The sequence below is a fragment of the Equus przewalskii genome, chromosome 9 (assembly GCF_037783145.1).
Source record: "Equus przewalskii isolate Varuska chromosome 9, EquPr2, whole genome shotgun sequence".
NCBI classification, from domain to species: Eukaryota; Metazoa; Chordata; class Mammalia; order Perissodactyla; family Equidae; genus Equus; species Equus przewalskii.
The window spans coordinates 56,156,902-56,174,088 of NC_091839.1; the positions used below are offsets into that span (position 1 = coordinate 56,156,902).

A 17,187-nucleotide genomic window follows, 5' to 3' on the forward strand; every position below is an offset into this window, starting at 1 on the left:
ATCTTCCTCTACTTTATATGGGGGACGCTTGCCACAGCATCCAAACGGGCGAACCCTGGGCCACCAAAGGGGAATGTGCACACTTAACCGCTGTGCCACCGGGCTGGCTCCTCCTGTTTATTTTTTACTTAGCATTTTATCATACTCCTTTTCTCACTTCCTTAAAATACCTAAAATAATTTTCTTACTTACCCCCCTTGCTGGACATTTAGGTTCTATTTTTTTATTATTAATGCTGCAGCGAACATCTCTGGAAACCTCAGTCTCCGGATGTTCTGTGTGCCCTTCCAGATCTACTTTCCACCTTCCTCTGTGCTCCTGAGAGCTGTCTTTACAGACTGCATGGACTCAGCTCTCTTGCTGTCTGATTTCTAGCTGGGTGCAGCCAATGGGAGGCTTTGGAGGACAGGGCAGGAGCAGGAGGTCATGTGGAGTGTGGTAGTGGTTTTGTTACTCTGCCGAAGGCCACAGCCTCTGATGGGTGGACCTCTTCTACAGCTCTGATCTTGCCTGTTCCAGCACTGGCTTCCTCCCCTTGCCTGTGATGCAGGGGTACTAATGGCCTCCTGCTGTTGGGAGCCCTGGGCTGCTCCACCATTCCTTATTGATCTGCCCACATCTTATAAACAGTCAGTTCTTTAAACACCTTTCAGTCATCTCTTTTGTGTGTGCCATCTGTTCCCTCCTGGGATCCTGACTGACATCATCTACATCTAAGTGGTATGCTCTTTTTATTATATTTTATGTCTGAGTCTTTGTACTGCAGAAGGGTAAAAGACCATTCAGATTTGGGTAGGGGAGTTAAATTAGTTCAGATCCGAGCTAGTGTTAGTGAACGAGGGCAATTGTTCTCTCACAGAGAGAACAATCTCTAAAGTACTCTCGTAGAGATCTAAGAAAATTGCTGTTGGAATACAGAAGGGAGCAATAAATTCTTTCATGCACTGTGTTGGACACCTGTACTTAAAAGATAAGGATACTTTAACTGCCAAGTGTTTCCAGTTTTCTTGTTTCGTTTGGATATTATTGGTTCACTTGTTTCATCTCTCTTTTCAGTCTGGGATTTTATGGCTAACCCGTTGTGTTTTTCCTTCTGTTCCTGGCAGGTTGCATATTCATATCTACAGTCCTCTATGTCCACTTCCTCACCCACGTTTTTGCTTATGACCTCTTCCTTGTAGGAAACATGCATAGGATCTTGTGAGCTGATGGATACCATGTTTTTGGCATTCCTCCATATATGAGTGGTAGCTTTCTTAGTCTTTAAATGAAAAGCAAAGCATGTAGCAAACAGTTAACTTCATTTGCTTTCGCTTCATTTCTAAGTCTGAGTCTATAATTTTCCAGAACAAATGCCAAAGCATTCAGTGAACATACTAAGGGCTGTTAATACTTCACAAATCTTTTAAATCAAATGATAATGTCTTCTGTGGTTACTGGGTCATCACTGATAGGCTCTCTGACTGACACAGAGTATCGAGGCTTATCCAGTAACTCACTAATTTGCTCGGAAGTCCTAGTCCTTTTTCTTAAGATAAATTTTATGTATTTTAGGGAACGTCTTTGTTGATCTGATATTCACATTATATTTCATGCTCTTAGAAATGTGAATTAATATGAATATATTCTACCGCAGGTATAATATAAGGATAAATCTCCTATAATTCAATATATAGAATTCTCACCATTTACCAATGACCAGTGATGTTAGAAAAGGAAAAACCAAAAACAAAAACTCAACTGGTATAGAAATGAGAGTGCTTGGGTTTTAATCCTAGATTTCTCAGTTATGAATTAGGGAACTTTGGGAAAATCATGTAAACTCCATGCATCTCGGTATTCTTCAATAAAATGGGGATGATACCAACCTGCCTGGCCTCCAGCCAGGCTATTGAGAGGCTCCTTTGAAACAGTGTGTGAAAGTCCTGTGAGAACCATGAGGACTTAGGTAGCTTAAGCCCCATTGCCCCTTGACTCATCCTTTGGTCTCACCACTTCTTTTCTAGAAGCCTTCTACATTGTTTTCTCTTTTCCCGTGGTCTTTCAGAAGTGAGTGGATACATGGCAGTATTCACTTGTCCCTATCTTTTCCAAGTCTCCTCTCTGCCCATTCCTCTCCATCTCTGGAATTCTGGTCTGAAGCTGGTAGGGGGCACTCCCATCCATGTCTCTGTGCAAAGTGACAGGATGACAGCTGGGGACTCTGTGGATCCTGTTGCTGCTGCTCTGTGGGGTGCCTTCTTTCTCAGCGTTCTTCCCCACTCGCCTCAGTCTTCCACCACCTAAATGCCCGTGGGATTGTTGCATCTGGTCCGACACGCCTATATTTCCTCCGCAGTCCTGCCACCAGGTTGCTTTTCTCTTAAAGACACAGCAGTTTCACAGAGGAAGCTCCTGTGGGTTTCCCAGAGAATTGGGAGAGGTAGTTAGGTTTGGTCTTCTTCATTTTGCAGATTAAGCAGTTGAGGCATGAAGTTATTTAATGAGAGTGAAGACTGTATCCCAGGAGTCCAGAATTTTAGTTAATGCTCTTTCCACTAATGCACCACAAATATCCCAGCAGGGTAGATAGAAAGAGAAAAAAATGTTTTGTAGCTCTACTGGTTTACTGCACTGTCCTTTCTTCTTCTTCCTTTTTTTATTTAACATAGATGAAGTGAAGAGTTAGATGATATTGAAGTAGAAGAGGAAATTGAAAAATATTTATTTGATTAGTAGAGTAAGATTGATTTTTACATTCTAGTTAAAGATTGCAGTATTATGAATATTAAATTTTTAAGGTTATGTTTCTGAGAAAATTCTATATGTAGAAAATAATGGATTTTTGTTAGTAAAACGGCCAGCTGTTGAATCCTCATGTTTGACTCTTACCTACTTTATGCTCTTTTGAAAGACAGTTGTCTCGAGGGTGTTTCACTGTTTGGAGTTTGATAACCAAAGGCACTGTCCTGACTTGTACAACTTCAGTGGAGCAAAACCCTGGGAGTTGTTACCCCACCAGACTCCTTTCCCATCAGACCTACTCATGTTCAGGTCCTAACATGCACCTTGGGGTTTATTATCTTAAGTGGAAATTTGAGTAACATTGATTGTATTTAGGAAATTCGAATATTGAATGATTTAAAATATCGCTAGAGTAATTTCCTTTGGGAACTTGTGATTTGAAAATGTCTCTGATTGAGATTCTGGACATTCTGGAGCCCCCAAACCAGGGCTTGGGCGTGGGACAGGAACCCAGAGGAGTTGCAGGCCATGTTCCTGAAGGCCTCCAAGCTTGCTGGTGGATCAGAGGCTGATGGACAGCCACCTAAATGAGTCTGATGCTTTATTAGCACGGAGTGGAGAGTGTGATCAGGTGGTATAGCTCGTTTTATCACAACCTTTGGGATTTCTGTACCAGTAATGTCGATGAATTCTGAAAAGAAGATTAATAATAACAATTTGGGGAAAGAACTAAACCAGAAATCTGAAGACTTGGATCTCTACTTATTAGCCATGTTAATTTAGTAAAATCACTTGACTTTCCTGGGGCTTAGACTCCTCATTTATAGTAGAAGAGGTGGATTTGGTCTTCCATCATAAGTTATGTTCTTATCTAAGTCCTCTGAATCACAGGTCTGAGTTCATAATCTTTTCAGAAAACTCAGTCAAGGTGTAAGTACAATAAACAGCAATGTCTAATGCATACGGAGACAGAATTGGTTCTAATGATAAGCATGTAGCTATTTCCATCCTTGTCAGTGGGAGTATCCCTTGGTGAAAAGTAGAGAGCCATCAGAGTCATAAGGTAGGTTGGCAAGGTTAGAGTTTCTAAATGCCTTCTGAGTGGAAGAAACCTTGTACATCTTAGAAAATTGCAAAATGGAAAAGAAGAAAATGTAAGAGTTAGGCATTTAATTGAGACATATAACATGCAGGATAAATCGTATAAATGCTGTTTTGAGCAATCTCTTAAGATGTATACATCTGTATCTTTATGGCTGATCATCATTTTACTAACTCAACATAGGATCATAAAATTTAAATGGTATGTGCAGGCACTCCTATTTGCAACCTAGGAGGCCTTACTAATGACAAAAATTTAGGGAAAAAATGTAGAAAATTTCTATGTCTGGCCTCTATGGAGTCATAATGTATCGTTTGACTTATAAAATGGCATACTGCCTTTTTACAGATTTGAGGCACAGTGTCTTCAGCCCTCAGCTTGGAGCCGAAATATCCAAATTCTGCTCCTGGTTCAGCCATTTGCTGATTGTGTTATCTTAGGTAAATCGTTTCATGTCTCTGGAGCTCAGTTGCCTCAAATATGAAAAATAAACCAATGGAAGGAAGACGTGATCTTTATTGATCTCTTTCCAGATTTTGTATTCTCTTTGTCTAGAGATTCCAACTTGCTATCGGGGAGGTTGAAGGACATTAACAAACAAAGACAAATGTTATCTCCATCATTTACATGCCAGCCAACCCTAAATGTTAAAAACAATATCCAATGAGGGGCCACCCAGCGGTGCAGCAGTTAGGTTTGCAAGTTCTGCTTCGGTGGCCTGGGGTTCACCGGTTCGGATCCCCAGTGCGGACCCATGCACCGCTTGGCAAGCTATGCTGTGGCAGGCATCCCATATATAAAGTAGAGGAAGATGGGCACTGATGTTAGCTTGGGGCCAGTCTTCCTCAGCAAAAGACAGGAGGATTGGCAGCAGATGTTAGCTCAGGGCTAATCTTCCAAAAGAAAAAAAGAATCCAATGAAAGATAGTTTTACTGGGGGAAGGTTCCCTAGGAGATGGTGTCTTAGGTGGGTTCTCCCAGAAGCAGACTCTATGACAAGGATTCAAGTACAGGTGGTATTCAGGAAATACTTATAGGGAGTGAGGAAGTGAACACGAAAGGGAAGCCAGTCAGTAAAGTGGGAATTATCCAGCCAGTTTCCACTGTAGGTAAATAGAGGTTATTCCCCTTGGGAAATTCTGAAAGTCACTGTAGAAGTCAGAGCTATGCCATCCCTGGGGGAGAGGAATTGGGGTTATAGAACTCCAAGTTCTGCCAGTCATTGGTGGAGGGCTGCTCCCGCAGGGCACTGTTTCTCTGGTACTTCTTGACTTGGGCAGTGTCGGCTCCTGCTGGCCAGAAAGCCACCAGGTGAAAGTCCAGTAGTCCCAGGCTACTGTGTCCTGAGGGAGTGTAGGCAGTTGTAGTGCCTGCCATAATCTGGTTACAGTCGTATGGCCAGAGCAGTACATCCAAACTACTGCACAGTGGTGCTCCAACTGAAGGTAGATACGCATTCCTATTTTCAGAAGGAAGCATCACTAAGGGACACTAAAGCAGGACACCAGGAAGCAATGAGTAGCCCTCCTCAGCTGCAGCAATTTCCTGTCTACCTCTAAACACAGTGGCCTGTAGCAGCCGGGGAGGGGCAGGCTCCTGAGCACCAGTGAGCCTTAGATCTGGGAGGCAGGCCATGGACATTGCAAAAGCCATGTTGACAGTACACCTGCCATCAGTGTAGTCAAAATTGCAGGGCCTAATTGCTGGCTACACCTAGAACATAGTACTTTAAAGGGAGTAGCATCCATGAGGACTTTGTGTTTGTTATGCAAAGTGTTAAATTCCATGGGGAATATGATTTTATTTTGTAGAAACTCTTCTTTTGATAGAGAAAGCAAATTCTCTGATGTGTTATAAGATGTTAGATGATACAGAATTTTCTATCAGGTTCTATGGAGAATCAGTCCAGCTGTCAGCAGCATCCTTGACTAATTTTGAAATATCTAGAATTTGAAATAGAATGTTTGGCATGAGCATTAAATTTTAGTTCCTTCAGCATCACCCAAAGTTTTGTGAAAACTCTGTTGCTTTCTAGGTGAAGTTGGCTTTTAAAAATCAATTTTTCTACAAATTGCTATTTATACAATGGAAAAATATGTGTTAGAAATATGTTTGTTAGAAATATAACTTTATGTTTCATGTTTTTGTAATAATTTAGATTTTATTTTTAATATTTATGCCAGAATTAAAAGCTGAGTGTTTAGAAATGGTTTCTATACTACTGGTATGCAGAAGCTAGCAGAAGACCTTTGATAATCCATGTACTTGTGATTATTATGAAAAAGGTATTATTAACAATAATATGACCTGTGAATCATTGTCCTGGAGTTAGCCACATTGCAAAAGAAAATTATAATTAAGACACCCATAACTATATTGCTATTAAGTAATCTGCTTACTACAAAATTATTGATATCCAGGTAGTGCTAAGAGGAAGGAAATCCTGCAATTGTTTTCTTATGTCTCCATGTCCATGAAAGGCCAGTAAGCAATCAAGAGGGCAGATGGACTCTTTAGGTAGCTTTCTTGGGAAAGGCTGTTGAAAATTCAGCTTGACCTAATCATGGACCCAGCATTTTGTGGATTTTTAAAAAGTATGTGAAGGGGTCTTCTAGTCTAGTGTTTCTCAAAATGTGTTGCTTAAATATCCAAATCAAAATCACCTGGAGATGAAAGCAGATTCCTGGCCCCACTTTCAGAAATTCAAATTTGCTAGGTTTGGAGTAGGGCCTAGGAGCCTGCATTTTAACCAACCTCTCATTAAAGTCATTAAAGCTTGAGAACCACAGATCTAGCCCAATGGGGATTAGGATACAGAAATCTTAAGAGGGTCTTTCCAAGGGCACCCAGCTTCCTGGTTGCAGAGATGGGGCCAAGCCCAGGTGTATGGAGGTTAAAGTTCATTTCTTTACATTATGTTTATAATTTTTATAAATATTTGAATTCATATCCAAAACTTATCCTTTGCATAAGTCATGATAAGTAATCATTTTCTACACAACCAAATACAGGAGATATGTAAAGTCTTGGTCCTTTTGTAAATAAAATTCTAGTCTGAAATTTATGCAGACTAGAATACTAAGACTAGTTTTGGAAGGCTGGGCTTTATATCCTAAAAAAATCACTAAACACAGCCAACGAAATGTTCTGGTCTGAGTGGATTTCTAACAAGGCTCTGATATGAATGTATCATCTGGTTTGTCATACATATTTTTCCTCTGATCACTTATTTCCACACCTATAGTTCATATCTGGCAAGTTTGCCACGGATAACTTCCTCCTGCAATTTTTCACATTCAATCTCCTATGTGTTCCAACCAGTGAATACACCGCTTAGAGCCAGAGAGTTGATGACAGGGTTGGTGAGTTTGTGTGGTTAGAACTCAGGGCTTGGTAGGCCATAATTGTGGTTCTCTTCCCTGCCTGTAGCCTGTCAGCTTTGCACAGAGAAAAAAATGCTTCCTTGTTCATAAACTGCATTTCCAACAAAGCAAGTCTTCCTAAGGATGCACAGCGTTGGCCAGGGAGGCACCAGGTGAGAGCAAGTGTGTAGCTCAGCTCAGCGATCACCTCTAAGAGGAGGCAACTTCAGGGCACTTCCTGCTGAGGGTGGGTGGTTAGTGTCACCTTTATTTAGGATGGGAAATAGCATGACCCAACTCTGACCCAAAACAAGGCTGCAGACACTCCTCTGGGACCCACTGGCTCTCCAGGAGCCTCACAGGGCACCTGGGTTCTCTTCTTTAGAGGAGACATAGTTGTGGAGCCGGCCCGGTGGTGCAGCAGTTAAGTTCACACCTTCTGCTTCTCGGTGGCCCGGGGCTCACCAGTTTGGATCCTGGGTGTGGACATGGCACTGCTTGGCAAAAGCCATGATGTGGTAGGGGTCCCACGTATAAAGTAGAGGAGGATGGGCAGGGATATTAGCTCAGGGCCAGTCTTCCTCAGCAAAAAGAAGGGGATTGGCAGTAGTTAGCTCAGGGCTAATCTTCCTCAAAAAAAAAAAAAAGAGGAGACATAGTTGAGACAGGGTTGATTTTGACATTGATTAAAGTAAAAATAGAAATTGGAGGGGCTGGCCCGGTGGCATAGCAGTTAAGTGCGCACGTTCCACTTTGGCAGCCTGCGGTCCGCTGGTTCAGATCCCGGGTGCAGACATGGCACCACTTGTCAAGCCATGCTGTGGTAGGCGTCCCACATATAACGTAGAGGATGATAGGCATGGGTGTTAGCTCAGGGCCGGTCTTCCTCAGCAAAAAGAGAAGGATTGGCACATATTAGCTCAGGACTGATCTTCCTCAAAAAAAAAAAAAAGAAATTGGAAACAAAGGCTCTACCTTCGTCTCCTCTTCCCTTTCCTTCTTATTCTTGTAACTGTGTCTTAATCCAGTAACGATTTCAAGGGCTTGCCAGAGAACATAAAATATGACACAGTAGCATGATTTAAAGATATAGTAAAACAACAAAATAAAAACAAAGGTGGGACCCATGTTAATAAGAAGTAAGGCTCAACCTACCTTCATAATGACATACCCACTGGTATGACTGGGTCTCAAATTTGGTGCTAAGTTTTTTAACACTTTCGGTAAAATAAAAATGATCTAAATTATACAGTTCAGTCTTTAAGATAAACATGGACTCATTAGGAGAATTACAACACTTCTTTGTACTTAGATCAGAATTCTCTCGGGGGCATCCTTATGAAGAGAATTCTATGATCTAGGGAACAATGTTACTGACAATTTCTTAAAATAGATTAAGCAACAAATTTCTTGGGGGTGTTTCTTGTAGCCACTAATATCGACTTGGAATATAATTAAGGCAGTTCTGCAGGGGGTCAATAGGAGGCAATCTAGGAACGGATGTGCAAATTAATAGAACGGCAATATGAATTTGCAGGGATTTAAAGAACGTGTTGAACCATCAGAATTTCCACAAACAGTGAGAGTAGTGTCACTGGAATTGCAAAATGCTTTGAACTGTAAGTGGAAATAAACATTTTGATATAAATACGGGGAGAAGAGAGGAAGGAAAGAGAGGCTGAGGAAGACAATCTGGTAACCTGCCTTTCATGCTCGGGAGAGATGGAAGAGGCTCCACTTCCCTCATGGGGTCGGGAGCATGGGGCGGCTGTGCCTTCCTCTATCCTCCCAGCTGACCCTGACAGGTGCTCTCCCTCCTCTCTCCTGCCTGGCAACCTTGAAACGTTTACTGAGCCTTCAGGATGCCAGAGCACTGGACTGGGCACTAGTAGGATGGCCAGTGTGTCCTGGTTATGGCTGTTGTCCTGACATGACTATTACTCTGAAAAGCTCCTTGTTTGGATGATAGGTTATAAGGTCACCTGACTGTTCACTGCTTTTTCTAGGTTTAAACTGAAGCCCCTGCTGCCACATTGGTAGAGGGGAAAATTACGTGCATTTCTGTGCTGTTCATGTTGAAAAACTTCCCCAGAAGTCCGAAAATCACTTCATGGAGATTTCTCGCTATCTCCATCTTTCCATCTCCAAATGTTTCTGGGTCCTGAGCTCTCTTGGGGCTAATGCAAGCACCTTGAGTGTTTTTGTACTGCACTTGCACATGAGGAACGGAAGGGAGATGTGATCCCCTTTTCCTTGTCCCTTCCTTCCATCCTGGCCCAGAACCTAAGTATTCTTCTTGAATTGTTGGTAAACATTTAATTGAATCCTTCTAGCTCTATTATTAGCAATTTGAAAGCAAAGGCTCTTATGGTTTAAAAATATTTTGAATATGTAATTTTATGTGTCTTAAACAGTTTCATTTTAAACAGAAGCCTCTTAGAAATGGGAACACACTTCAATGCTAGAGTAGAATAGTAATTTCTGGCATCAGCCATCAATGTGCAGAGAAAAATACCGTCTGATATATGGCCTTGTGAATTACTCTTTTCACTTTATAGGTTCAGATTGGCAAGTTTATTTCTCAAGTAGTTTCTTTTTATGTACTCTCCTGACAATTAGAGTAAAATGCCACCATGTAAGAAATAGTATTTGGGTTATAGCCATCTTGTAAAAACACTAGCTTTATGCCAAAAAGGTGGCCAGCTAAGAGAAAAATCAGTACTTTTTACAGTTTTATCCATTTTAAAAGAGAAATAGGGGCTGGCCTGGTGGTGCAGCAGTTAAGTTCGCACATTCCACTTTGGTGGCCCTGCATTCACCAGTTCGGATCCCAGGTGCAGAAGACCTACACAACACTTGTCAAGCCATGCTGTGGCAGGCATCCCACATATAAAGTATAGGAAGATGGGCAAGGATGTTAGCTCAGGGCCAGTCTTCCTCGGCAAAAACGAGGAGGATTGGTGGCAGATGTTAGCTCAGGGATAATCTTCCTCAAAAAAAAAAAAAATGAAAGAAAGAAAAAAAAAATGGAGGATCTGGGGCCAGCTGGTGGCCGAATGGTTAAGTTTGTGCACTCTGCTTCAGCAGCCCAGGGTTTCACCGGTTCGGATCCTGGGTGCAGACATGGCACTGCTCATCAGGCCATGCTGAGGCAGCGTCCCACACAGCACAGCCAGAAGGACCTACAGCTAGAATATACAACTATGTTCTGGGGGGCTTGGGGAGAAGAAGAAGAAGAAAAAAAAGAAGATTGGCAACAGATGTTAGCTCAGGGCCAATCTTTAAAAAAAACAAAAAAGGCAGGATCTGAGGCGTCACCCAGCCCAGTGGAAGAGAACTGCACCTCAAGTAATTTATACTGGCACGTATTTTCATGGCGCAAGTTGGTAGAATTCGTCGTTAGAATTATACACAGATAGGGGCCGGCCCTGTGGCCAAGTGGTTAAGTTTGCGTGCTCCACTGCAGGTGGCCCAGTGTTTCATCAGTTCGAATCCTGGGCGCGGACATGGCACCACTCCTCAAGCCACGCTGCAGCGGCATCCCACATGCCACAACTGGAAGGACCCACAACTAAAAATGCACAACTATGTACTGGGGACCTTTGGGGAGAAAAAGGAAAAAATAAAATCTTTAAAAAAAAAAAAGAATTATACACAGATAAGGCACGTCCCTTGGCACTTTTCTCCCTCCTACTTGTCTGCTTTTCATGGAAGGTTTTCCAGATTTGGACGAGCTCACCTGTGAGTTGGTACTCTCCCAGCTTGACTGAGATTGCAGATTCTGAGATACAGATCTCACCAGGGTGGAAGGAAGGGGAGGGGCCGGGTGCGCGTCCGGGCTCTGCCAGTCACAGGTGCGTGCCAGCCGCCTGCAACCCGGAGAGGGGCGTCGTTCTCTTCACTCCTGCTGTGGGAAACTCAGGCAGTGAAGGACAGTTTTCCCCTCTACAACTTTGGGACTGAAAAAGAAAATGAGGCCTGGCTCATTTTAAAATAAAGTTTTATTCTAAAGTCAGCTTAATGCCCACACAAAAACATGTACACAAATATTCATAATAGCATTATTTATAATTGCCAAAAAAGTGGAATAAACCCAAGTGAAAATGTTCTAAAATTGTGGTAATAGTTGCACAACTCTGTGAATATGCTAAACCGTTGAATTATACCCTTTTAATAGGTGCATTGTATGGTGTGTGACTTATATCTCAATAAAGTCATAAAAATCAATGTAAAGAATTCCATTCTTGAATTCCATATTATGATCATCTAAAAGTGACTGGCTATTTTGGCCACGTGAAGTGAGGGGAGAGCGAGGTGGCCTGGCTGGCCCCAGGCCTAAGAGAAATAAATACACAATGGCTTTGGTGTGTGATATAAGCTATGCTGAAGCCAAGGGACAGAGCTCTCCTCAGTTTTGCCAAGACACTGCCCTTGCTTGTTCTTTCACTCCAAATTCCGAGCATTAGAGGCATTCCCACTAACTAGACCACAAAGGTGGGGCTGTTTCCAGAAATTCATTGTTAAAATGTGTGTGCGTGCGTGTGTGTGTGTGTGTATTTCTTGGGAACAGAAGGAAGGCAAGGGAGCTAACCTTCTTTGAGGAAAGCAGGAGCCACTATGAGCAATGCAGGTTCATTCATTATACTAGCCGATTACCACCTAGAAAACACAAAGAGTCTCGATGGGATGGGAGTTAGTGCAGGCAAATCCGTGCAGCTGTGGGAGTTGTGACGGGGAATGGGAAAGGCTGAGGAAGTAGAATAGGCCTGAATCCTTCCCCCAACCCTTCCTGGGTGTGTTTGGTGTCCAGTACTTCCTCTGACTCTTGAAGCCTGTTGCTCCCCTTCCGCATACACGACATAGTAAGAGAGGAAACCCGCCCCATCCTCTTGATGAAGGGAACACCACGGGCATTGGAATCTACCGTTCCCTTGACATAATAATTTTCATTGCCTGATCTCACATCATCTCTCCCATCTCAGGACAGAAAAATACAAGGCAAAGCATCAGATTGAAGGATAGAAGTGGGATCTAATCTCTATGTCAACTGTGTGTTTGTTGTTGTTGTGTTTATATTCCACATGTAAATGAAATCATACCTTGGCTTTCTCTGTCTGACTTATTTCCACTTAGCCTAATATGCTGAATGTCCATCCATGTTGTTGCAGATGGCAAGATTTCACCTTTTTTATGACTGAGTAGTATTCCATTGTATGTACATACCATATCTTCTTTATCCATTCATCCGTTAATGGGCACTTAGATTCTTTCCAAGTCTTGGCTATTGTGACTAATGCTGCACTGAACATAGGGGTGCAAATATCTTTTCAAGTTAGTGTTTTCCTGTTCTTTGGATAAATACCCAGAAGTGGAATAGCTGGATTATATGGTAGTTCTATTCTTAATTTTTTGAGGAATCTCCGTACTGTTTTCCATAGTGGCTGCAGCAGTTTACATTCCCACCAGCAGTGTAGGAGGGTTCCTTTTCTCCACATCCTCTCCAACACTTGTGATTTCTTGTCTTTTTAATTATAGCTGTTCTGACAGGCATGAGGTGATACCTCATTGTAGTTTTGGTTTACATTTCCCTAATAATTAGTGATGTTGAACATCTCTTCATGTGCCTATTGGCCATCTGTGTATCTTCTTTGGAAAAATATCTGTTCAGATCCTTTGCCCATATTTTAATTGCGTTGTTTGTTTTGTTGTTGAATTGTATGAGTTCTTTATGTATTTTGGAAATTAGCCCCTTATCAAATATATGATTTCCTAATATCTTCTCCCAATTGTTAGGTTGTCTTTTCATTTTGTTGATGGTTTCCTTTGCTGTGCAGAAGCTTTTTAGTTTGATGTAGTCCTATTTGTTTATTTTTTCTTCTGTTTCCCTTGCCTGGGGAGACATGGTATTCAAAAAGATATTGCTAAGATCAATGTCAAAGAGCATGTTGCCTATGTTTTCTTCTAGGAGTTTTATGGTTTCAGGTCCTGCATTCAAATCTTTAATCCATTTTGAGTTAATTTTTGTGTATGGCATAAGATAATGGTCTACTTTCATTCTTCTGCATGTGCACTTATGTCAACTCGTGAAAGGGTAAACCTAAAAAGTTTTTACTTCCTTGGGTTGTTCTTGCTACAGATATTAAAAATTATTACTTATTATTATAATATCATAGTTTTAAGAGTGCTTTAAATGTGGGATCTTCTTTGAAATTACAGGTATATTGTGAAGTTCCAAAGAGTGCTAATATACATCTTTCTTTAAAAAAATTTTTGTTTTAAACTATTCAATATGTGTCTCATGCACACACACATTTTTTTTTTTTTTTTTTTTTACAGAGTTTACAGTTATTAACAATTTTCCAGGGGCCAGCCCCATGGCTGAGTGATTACGTTTACATGCTCTGCTTTGGTGACCCAGGGTTTTGCTGGTTCAGATCCTGGGTGCAGACATGGCGCTGCTCATCAGGCCATGTTGAGGTGGCATCCCACATAGAACACCCACAAGGACCTGCAACTAGAATGTACAACTATGTATTGGGAGGCCTCGGGGAGAAGAAGAAAAAGAAAAGATTGGTAACAGATGTTAGTTCAGGTACCAATCTTTGAAAAAAAAAACCAATTTGCCATATCTGTCTTTAAGAAAATAATAGTTAAAGATGTGTTTTAAGACTATCCCTTATCCATTCCATTTTCCTTTGTTTCCATTTGTGACTGTTAACCTAAAATTGATGTGTATCCTTATAGCTCATGTTTTAACACTTTTATTACATGTGTATGTGCCCATAACTGATAGATATTATTGTTTAAATATTTTAAATTTACAGAAATACTATCATATTGCTTTTATCTATCCTTTTACAATCTGCTTTTTAAAATACTCAATATTTTTTCAGGTTTATCTGTGATAATACAAGTGCATCTAAGTCTGTTTAACTGCTATAGAGATTTACATTTTTTGCAATACCATAACTTATTTATCCAGTCTCCTATTGATAGACATTTAGGTTTTTCTGATTTTTCTAATTTTTCGTTATGTGAAAACACCACCCTATTTGAGTTTGGGCATTGAATGAGCTCATAAATTCAGTGGGATGCAAAGAGCACATCATAATTCTTCCATAGATAACATTAAGTAATTATAGTATTATCATCTATGTGTATGATTTCACCAACCTCTAGCACAGGAGAATTCTACAACTTTTGCCAGCATATGTAATTTCAGTTCCACCATTTCCAGAAGGGCTCATTTATCCTCTTTGACAATTTTAGCACCAGCATCAGAAAAACCAGCACCTAAAATCTCTGGCATGCCTCTCCTAGCGTGGGTTGGTGGTAAGGTCAGGTTTAACAGTATTGCCTCAAACAATGTGGCAATGAGCACCTTGTCTATCTCTCTTTATGGCCCAAGTATAAAAGTTTCTCCAGAGTTTTCACCTAGAAGTAGACTTGCTGGATAATAATATATGTGCATTTTAAACCTTATTAGAAAGTATGAAACCTTCTCCGATGTGGATTTATCAAAAGGTATGAGTTCCCATTCCCCACGTCCTCACCAACATTTGGTATTATCCAGCTGTCAAATTTTTGCCAATCTGATAGGTGTAAAATGGTATCTGAGTGTAGTTGTTGTTGTCATTGTTTTTAATTTTTCTTTGGAAATATTTTCAAACTTACAGAAAAGTTGGAAAAACAGTACAAAGAACTCTCATATACCTTTTACCCAGATTCACCAATTGTTAACATTTTGATCGTATGCTATATCATTCTCTCCATATGTTATACATATTTTTCTGAATCATTTCAGGTTAAGCTGTGTGTGTTATGCCCTCTTACACCTTAATATTTCAATGTATGTTTCCTAAGAATAAGAACATCTCTTATGCCAGTACAATGATCAACTTCATGAAAATTAACATATCATACCATACTTTTATCTAATCTGCCACTCATAATTTTGTCCATTGACTAATAATGTCCTCTGTAGCAGTTTTCTCCCCTGTCCAGGATCACATATAGCATTTGATTGTTGCAAGTCTTTAGTCTCCTTCAACCTGGATCAGATCTTCAGCCTTTCTTTGTTCTGAAAAATACAGAATATTTGGAGAATACAAGAATATAGTCTTCATGTTTTAATACAAGCTTCTTCATTTTGAGTTTTCATGTAGTTTAATCTATGTTTTCCTGTTGAAATCTTTGTATATGTGTATCGGTTATTTAAATGTCCTCTTCTGTGAATTAATTGTGCATATTCTTTGCTCATTTTTCTACTGAGTTGTCCTTATTGAGTTCTTTCTATGTTCTCTATACTAATCCTTTGCTTGTTATATGTATTGTAAATAGCTTGTCTCAGCCTATAGCATTTTATTGTTTTTGTTTCACATTGATTCATGTGTAATATAGAACTTTAAAATGTTTAATGTAGTAACAACATTTACCGGTATCTCCCTGTAAGATTTCTTTTTAGTCTTCTTCAAAATTGCCTTGGCTATTTTTGGACTTTTGCTCTTCCATCATAAATTTAGGATCAGCTTGGTAAGTTTGTTGAAAAAATCTAATGGCATTTTAATTAGAAAAGCAGCGGATTTATAGAATAATTGGGAGGAAAATTGACATCTTTGTGTTGTGAATTATTCTTATCCATAAATGTATTTATTCACTTATTTAGATCTTCATTTGTGTCCTGTAGGAAAGATTATCATTTTATTCTGGAAGGCCTTGACCATCTGTTTTTCGAATGCCTAGATCCTTTAGTTTTTGTTGTGAACAGGATTAAAAAATTTTTTTTACATTCTCTAATTATAGTTTTTGGTATATAGAAACACTACTGATTTTTATACATTCATCTTAAATGTAACAACCTTGATAAACTCTCTTATTATTTCTACTAGCTTGTAGACTGCCTTGGACTTTCTTAGATAATCATTTAATCTATGAAGACTGACAACTTTATTTCTTTTGTTCTAATCTCTATACTACATTTCTTTTTTCTTATCTTTTGCCTTGGCTAGAAACTTCAGTTCAGTGATGAATAGATATGGTGATAGAGGCATCATTGTCTCATTCTTGGCTTTAAAGAGACTGTTTCTAACATTTCACTATTGTACGATGCTCCGTGGATGCTTTTTGTAGATATCCTTTCAGGGAAGAACTCCAGCCTCATTGAGAATTACAAAGAGTAACAAGACTCCAGAAGAGACGCAAGCCAGCATGTTGTCTTGCCAGAACTCCATCCATGCTGAAAGTAGATAATGAGATTCAGTGGATCAGAGTAAGACAGTTTATTATTCACTGCACAGCAAACAGCTTGAGCATCAGGATGACAATGCCAGTTCTCCCGACCCAAAGTCCCGTGGTGTGATGTGATGGCCCAGTGTGCCACAGCTGGGGAACCCAGGGCTAGGGGCTCAGCACCTTTTGTAGCAAGCAATAAATACCAGTCCTCTCCTGCAGATTGAGCAGTACGTTGTACTATAGTCATGTTATGATTGCCTTGACCTGTTTAATTAGTTACAGAAATGGCTGAAGCATGAGCTGGTTATAAGCCTTGAGGTTTGGCATAGTACTCAGAAAGAATATGTAAGGATGTTTGGAGCCCATGGCAGACTGCCTCTCTCAATGAGAACTTCTTTATTTCATTTGCTAGGGGATTTTCACGTGAATGGCTATTGAATTTTATCAAGAGATTTTTCTCTGTTTATTAAGGAAACCATATAGTTTTTCTCCTTTAATCTCTTATTCTCGTATGTTATATTAATAGTGACATTAATTGTCTGATGTTAAACCAGGCTGGAATTTGTGGGGTAAATTCTTCTTGGTGAAGAAATATATTATATTTTTTATACATTGATCAATTCATTTTGTCAATATTTTATTTAGCATTTTTATAACTATGCCTATAATTGAGATTGGCCTACAGTTTTCCTTTCCTTTATAACCCATGTGTGTTTGGGATATCAAGGATATATAAGCCTCATAAAATTAATTGGTGAGCTTTTCTTC

At 40.1% G+C, this 17,187-nt stretch overlaps 1 protein-coding gene across 1 annotated transcript in view; it reads left to right on the forward strand.

Annotated features, from left to right (window-relative positions):
* Positions 1-17,187, forward strand: part of CRYBG1 (crystallin beta-gamma domain containing 1) — a 190,891-nt gene that overhangs the window by 13,126 nt on the left and 160,578 nt on the right. The gene's annotated exons all lie outside the window — the stretch shown is intronic.